This window comes from Lepisosteus platostomus, chromosome 7, assembly GCF_059453375.1.
Source record: "Lepisosteus platostomus isolate fLepPlt1 chromosome 7, fLepPlt1.hap1, whole genome shotgun sequence".
In the NCBI taxonomy this organism is placed as follows: domain Eukaryota; kingdom Metazoa; phylum Chordata; class Actinopteri; order Semionotiformes; family Lepisosteidae; genus Lepisosteus; species Lepisosteus platostomus.
In genome coordinates, this window is record NC_142617.1 from 16,478,100 (window position 1) to 16,484,894 (window position 6,795).

Below are 6,795 nucleotides of genomic sequence, written 5' to 3' on the forward strand. Positions count from 1 at the left end.
TTAGGAACAACCTGTTGACTCCGGAAAGGGAGAAATCCGAAATCCATCCTCTTTGGGAGCAAATAAGAGAGATGCAGAGGAGGACTAACATTACTTCCCCAGACAGGAAAGTAATAGTGATTTCATTTTACTACACATTTTCCCCCATGTGCAATTTCTGCAGAAAAAAAAACAACAACATGTGGACCGAAGCAGAACATGGGAAATATTCTGAAAGAGAAAGGGTCATTTGGCCTGAAATTCCCTAAAAAAATAGCTGAAAAACAACACTTTCCCTATGACCTTGTCTCATGGTAGAACAGATTAATAGGAATAATGTGTGAAATAAACAGCATGGTCCCATTTAATGAATAGATATTACATTATCTGAATGTATATGGTGGAGAAGGTGGTTAGGGAATTAAACTATAATTACCCACAAGAGTGTGCACCTGGCCTCTTTTGGGCTTTTGTCCCTCCCATGTGATGTCCTTTTCCCTTTTTACTAATTTGTCATTCCCGATTGTTAATCTCATTTTATATATATAACTTCATGGCTCGTGCACTGCTCAGAAATGTCCGCTCTCTTACAAGATCTGCTCTGGAATTCTAATTCCAAACCTACATTAAGCATGCTCGCAAGATAAATATGATTTATGTTCCAAAGTCACTGGGAAGGTTGCACTCTGTGGCCCTAGGAATGACCTGAAAAGCATGACGCTGAAAGGTCAGCTGTCTGCGAAGCTCATTTCCACAGCAAGTGTAAGAGACGAAAGAAAAAAACTGAGTGGAAAATTGACACAGGAACACAGGAAATTAAATAAACTGAAGGGAAATGGCCAGAGCCATGCACAAAATCCTGTGCAAGCACCACACCAGAGATGATATAAGAGTAGAACTCCACAAATGTTTGATATTTAAGCTCACATATGCCATTAGGGTTTTCAACCTATTAATATTCTGAAAACTACAGAAGTTGAAGTTCAATTATTTTTAATAATAATTGATTTACAATTGTTATCTAATAATTGATTGATCTTTAATAACTTTTTACAGCTAGTATCTTACGATTAGTCTACCATTGATACACTTGCATCTACCATATACCGTCAACACTGTTTCTTTCACTCAGATTTTGTTTCAACTGTTTTTAACAGTCAAAAAGACAAATTGAGGTTAGAACCTCAGTTATAAAATTTCTTAGGGGTATTTGTGGCTTTTTTATGGCACACTGTAAGTATACTGAAATCTGCTGTGTTTTAAATGCTGATAACAGCTAAACTGTTGGGTGGGTTTGGACCCTAGCTGAGGAGGTACACATTGAATGTAATCATAAAGTACATTATGTATTCAGGTTGGTGCAATAGTGTAACATCTAGCACTGCTGCCTCACAGCTTTTGAGTCCTGGGTTCAGTTCTGGCTTGGGTCCCCTTTTGTGTGGAGTCTGCGTGTTTTCCCTGTGCTCGCTTTAGTTTCCTTCATCTTTCTGAAGACATGCTAACTGGGTACATTGGGGTCTCTGAATGGATATGTGTATGTGTGCCACAGGATGGATTACTTTGTGGTGTTTGCTTTAAGGATAGCCTTCAGGTTATTGCAACCCTTACCAGAAACGAGAGGCTTTCTGATAAAGGCTGATCCAGGGTCTTGAACTCCGATGGAGTCTCTTCTGGGTTTTTTTCCCCTCAAGCTCTCACTCTCAGTCTAATTAGTTAATTAATTAGTTGTGATTCTTCTAATCAAGCCTGAATGTGTTTTAGAAGTTATTGTACCTTTAATGGTATATATGCTGTGAGTAACTAGCTATGAAAGAAATGTTAAATATGTCTAAGAAAATAATTACATGCATTGTTTTGTCTAATTGGCTAATCATGTTGGAACAAAATCCAGATAGACCCTCAAAGATCCAGATCTGAGAGCCCCTGATGACTGTTGTTGAGAGGAATGAAAACTCAATGGCAGATCTTGCAGTTTTTTCTCATGGCTGCACATTCCTCAAACTCAATGTCTTGGTGTTTAGTAGCATGCTTTCTGTCATCCATTTCAGGATTTGTATCCTTTTATTAGTCAAAGTTGATTGTTAAACCTACACTGTAAAGCTGGTGGGAAATGACAGTGTTGATCGAAAAAATAAACCACTAGACGGGAAAACATTACAGTACCTAACAACTCACAATACAACAACGGGAACAGGAAAGGAGAGAACTATTTATTCACAGAACACTACATGCTGAATATGTGTACCTCCCAACCTGTATTTACAGTACAGTATGTGTGATTTCTGTCTGGTCAATAAATCCAATCTGCACAACACATGTTCACTGAAGGCTGTATATATTCATTTTTACTGAAAAGACACCAGTTGGTTGTTAGCAGCTATAAAAAGTATACATTCCTTGTTGGTTAAAAATAAACTGCTGTAATAACATATTGCTCCTTAACACAGAAATTACCTACAACTTTGTTTTGGAGATGTGTTACAGTATGTACTGAAGTAAAAAGAGCAGCAACTCGTTAACTAGTTTTAGTTGCTAGGCTGGAAACATTGGATGAAGAGTTTGCAGTATAAATTTTGAAAGTACTGAAGGTAAACAACATTAAAGATCTGCAAAGCAGGGCAATTTAAACGGGGACAAAACATGCTTTCTTAAAAAAGACTGCTCCTTGTATGTCTTACAAAAAATAGTTTAAACCTTAGTTTTTTCGTTTACAGCATCACATACACAACAGTCCATCAAGTAAAATTATGGGTTATGTTTCCCTACTGGAAGATACTAACATTGAGAGTTGAAGCTATAAATGCCATCCATTTTCTTACTGCTTCATCCAATTCAGGGTCACAGGGGAGCCAGAGCCTATCCCAGGAAGCAACAGGCACAAGGCAGAATACATCCTTAAATGAACATCAGTCCATGTCAGGGCGTCACACAGACACAAACACACACTCATTCCAGGGCCAATTTTTCCAGAAGCCAATTAGCCTACTGTACAACTGTATGTCTTCGGACCAGGAGGAAACCCACACAAACATTGGGAGAACATACAAACTCCACACAGATAGCACTCTAGGAACTGAACCCGGGGCCCTAAACAATGTGCCACTTTGCTGCCAAAAACTATAAAATCACAAAGCAGCTTCTATCCTCCAATTTAAAGCCACTGCTGCAATTTGTCTTACAGACAGAAGCACAGTTCATCATGTTCACACGCGAAAAAGACCTTCTTTCAAGTATGCAGCTGAAAACGCTGAGCTGTAAGCGTTACTAAGCCTGTTTTGGTATGCCATTTATAGACATTATTAGGTGGTATGCAGTCTATAATGCTGAAGTGTAGTTATTAGATAAGAAATGTGAAATAAATCATCTTGCTGAGATCTGGCACTAAAGGCTGATGACTCTGTGTGACAATCATAATTATTTCAGCATGTTCAGCAGCTTGGGGTGGGGGATCTCGAGATATGGTACAGTATATCAGTTCTCAGTCTTGTCCACCAATCTGGTTTTCCTCTCTGTGCTTATTTTGACTTTGCAAGGTTCATTTTAACCCAGGGAATCCAGAAAGTAATATCTCGACTAACAAAGGGGATGTAGAGGCTTTAAAAAAATGAAAATGTATTATTGAAAACAAAGGAGGTTATTTTTTTCAGGGTAGTTTTTTGGGACCGAGTACAGCAAGGACGTGCATTTATCTGAATGGCCTCTTCCCTTTGAAAGCAATTAACGTTCGGCTTTGCTAATTCTAATAACCACCCATTAACGCACATTGAATTAAGACGCCACTTTGAAAGACTCCAGTACTTGTTTAAAAAAGTCTTCTCGCTTTAGTGTACAACTCACGGCATCTTCAATGAAATACAGAACAGTACACCTGCATGATTTAGCAGGTTATGTCTCCCTCTAGTCGACACCTTGTGTAACTGCAATAATAATAACCAAGAACACAATAAGGAACAAGTAAAAGGAAAAGTAGAAAGAAAAGCAACACAAGAACTGAAAGAAATCAGCTGAAGAAAGCTGAATTTGTAGTTGAACAAGTACAGTATCGACATCACCATCACTGGAAGCAGTTGCAGTAGCACCAGTCATGGTAATGAATGTACCAGTATTAGAAGCTGTATAGTAAGTTTCAGCAGTACAGTACTTGTAGTACTAGCAATAGAACCAACAAATTTACCATTAACAGTGACATTGGTTCCACTCAGATCAGCATTGTGCATTTATTTCACTCTGAGTAATACACACACATTTGAGAATATTGCCTATGGTTGTATACATGTATAAATTTTAAATTATATACAGTACATAAAAGGCAAAAACACATTTTGGATGGTTTAACCCCACTTAGTTTTGTGAAGAAGCAAGAGCTCATACCTTTCCAATACATTGTGTCCAGTTCTTGAGTATACAATAGATTGCTTCTATGTACAGATATACTGTAGTAGCAATTAAATTCTTTCTGTAGACATACTGTAAGAAGATTAGCAAGTATGTTTTTCTGAAACATACACTGAAAAATAAAATGAAAATGAAAACATGCAACATCTCATCAAAGCAGCCTTCTACAGGAGAGAGACAGAGCAGAGACATGAGAGAGGTAGGGTGAGGTTTGCACCAGAGGTAACAATGAGCAGGGGATGGGTAAATTGAAGTTAATTAGGTGGAAATTTGAGGGGCTGATAACAAAGGGAGCAAATAGAGGCAGCAATCTGTAAACAAATGTGGAGATTTAACAGAGTTGGAATCTTTGAGTGCAGGGATATGTTAACCTAGTCGCATAAGGATTTTGGCTCCTGATGTCTTTAAAGCAGTGGCTGTGAATCCATTTGAAAGGACAAATGAACCTCATTTGTCCTTTCAAATGGACAAATGAAACTGGAACCCGTGTACGGAATCGAGGGCTGCTTTTACTCATCAGCCTTTCTAGGACCTGCTCAAATACATGCGTATTTGAAAAGACACTGAGAGAGTGAGACACCCATCGGTCATGCTAATAAAGCACCTTGGATTGAATTGAATTGAATTGAGTGCAGTGCGATTGTGGCTGGGAGAGGCTATCTACTTGTAGAGGTCTTTGATCCTCACTGTTCTGACAAGTTCCCTGAAATGATTAACTAATCATTATTTTCCCATTTCATTGATGTAAATGTCAGGATTCTACAAAAAAAAAGATCCCCTGGACTACTTTAATGGAAAGGTTATTGCAGGATTCAAATAACAGGAAGTTATATTAAAACCACACACCTTATTTAGAATTGTGTACAATTTTAATCATCATGTACAAAAATATGATGTCTATAAAGTCAGTCGAACGAAGTGCAAATAGACATTCCTGGGCTCAAACTGAACTGAAAGTCTTAATCGGAGAAGAGCACGAGGAGACCCAGTTCAAGAATTCAATATCCTCAAAGGCACTGTCATATTCACGCCAACTTCTTCAGAAACAACAGTTTAACACAAGACAGAGGACAAAGGTGGAATTTAAGGGAAGTACATTCAAAACCATGAAATACATTTTTTACAGTTTTGTTCATGTCAGGATTTTTTGTGAAGATGAAATACCTTTCTTTATAGAAATGCTTGGCCCCATCTGTAAATAGAACTTTTTCTCATGTTCTTATTCTGATCATTATGGTGTAAAAGCATTCTTCAATGCTGATCCTGAAGAGCTCCATGCCTTCATGTTTTATAGGCATTTTCAATCTGTACTTAGAAGTCACCTTAAATCGTGACAAATGAAGCCTGTAATTGGCTAAATTAAATTAAGAGCTTAGTTTAACAGAATGCCAGAAGACCCTGCAGCACTCCAGCCCAAGGGTTAAAGTTCTTTCTTATGAACATTTTAAGACTGAACATGTTTTTTAAAGCTCCTTAAATTTCAACTTCTGTGTTGCCAGCAGTTCTCCAATTCTCCTTTTAAACAGTTGTAATCACAGACTAGAGAAAGCTGGTGTTTGAGAACAGAGCTTCCACTGTATCTAACTTTGCAGCGTTTTTCATTGGGAAAAGCCTCAGAATAACAGAAATCTGTGTGATGGATGGTCCAGCTGTACCATATTCTTTATCATGGTCATGTAATTCTGCCCTACAGACAGGAGTTCCTTATATCCGATAATTTATTTGAAAGAAGCAAAAAATCATTTAGGTTTCTTGGTCATTGCTTTCATTAAGGTAATAAAACTTAAAACTCTGCTTGCTTAGCTTGGCTCAGTCAGCAATTGTTTAATTTAATCAATTCAGCTTTTTAGGTTAGGTATTTTGTGCTATTTCTATAGACACATTTTCTTGAACATTAAAATCCTTTTTAAAATATTTCCAGAAACTGCAGCACACTGCTACAGGATCTGGACACTTTGACAGCAACAATTAATAATGTCTGTCGTAAATGAACAATTCCCAACGAACTAGTGAGCTGCCTAATCATGTACAATTAAAATTAAATAAAGTGATCTGCTCACACAGAGAGACAATGTAGTTATTAATACTTAATATTTAATCTTTTTATGTTTCCAGTTATATTTTGCTCTTTCATTGCCACCTTGATATTGGTGCTTATACTCTTCTTAAGTTTCATGTGCTTTACATTGCAATATTCCAAGAATTCAAATATATAAAATAAAAAACTGGGAGATTATATTACTCCTTACTTCTAATGTGATAGACTATATTACAATTACTTTTGCTATACAACATACTAGCCACTAAACACATTTTTTTATTGTGTATGAATAAATGCCTGGGGTAGACATTTCACTCCTGGGAACAAGGCGTAGCTAGCTACCTTCAGGGCAGTAGATGAGGTTACGGTCCATACCGAAA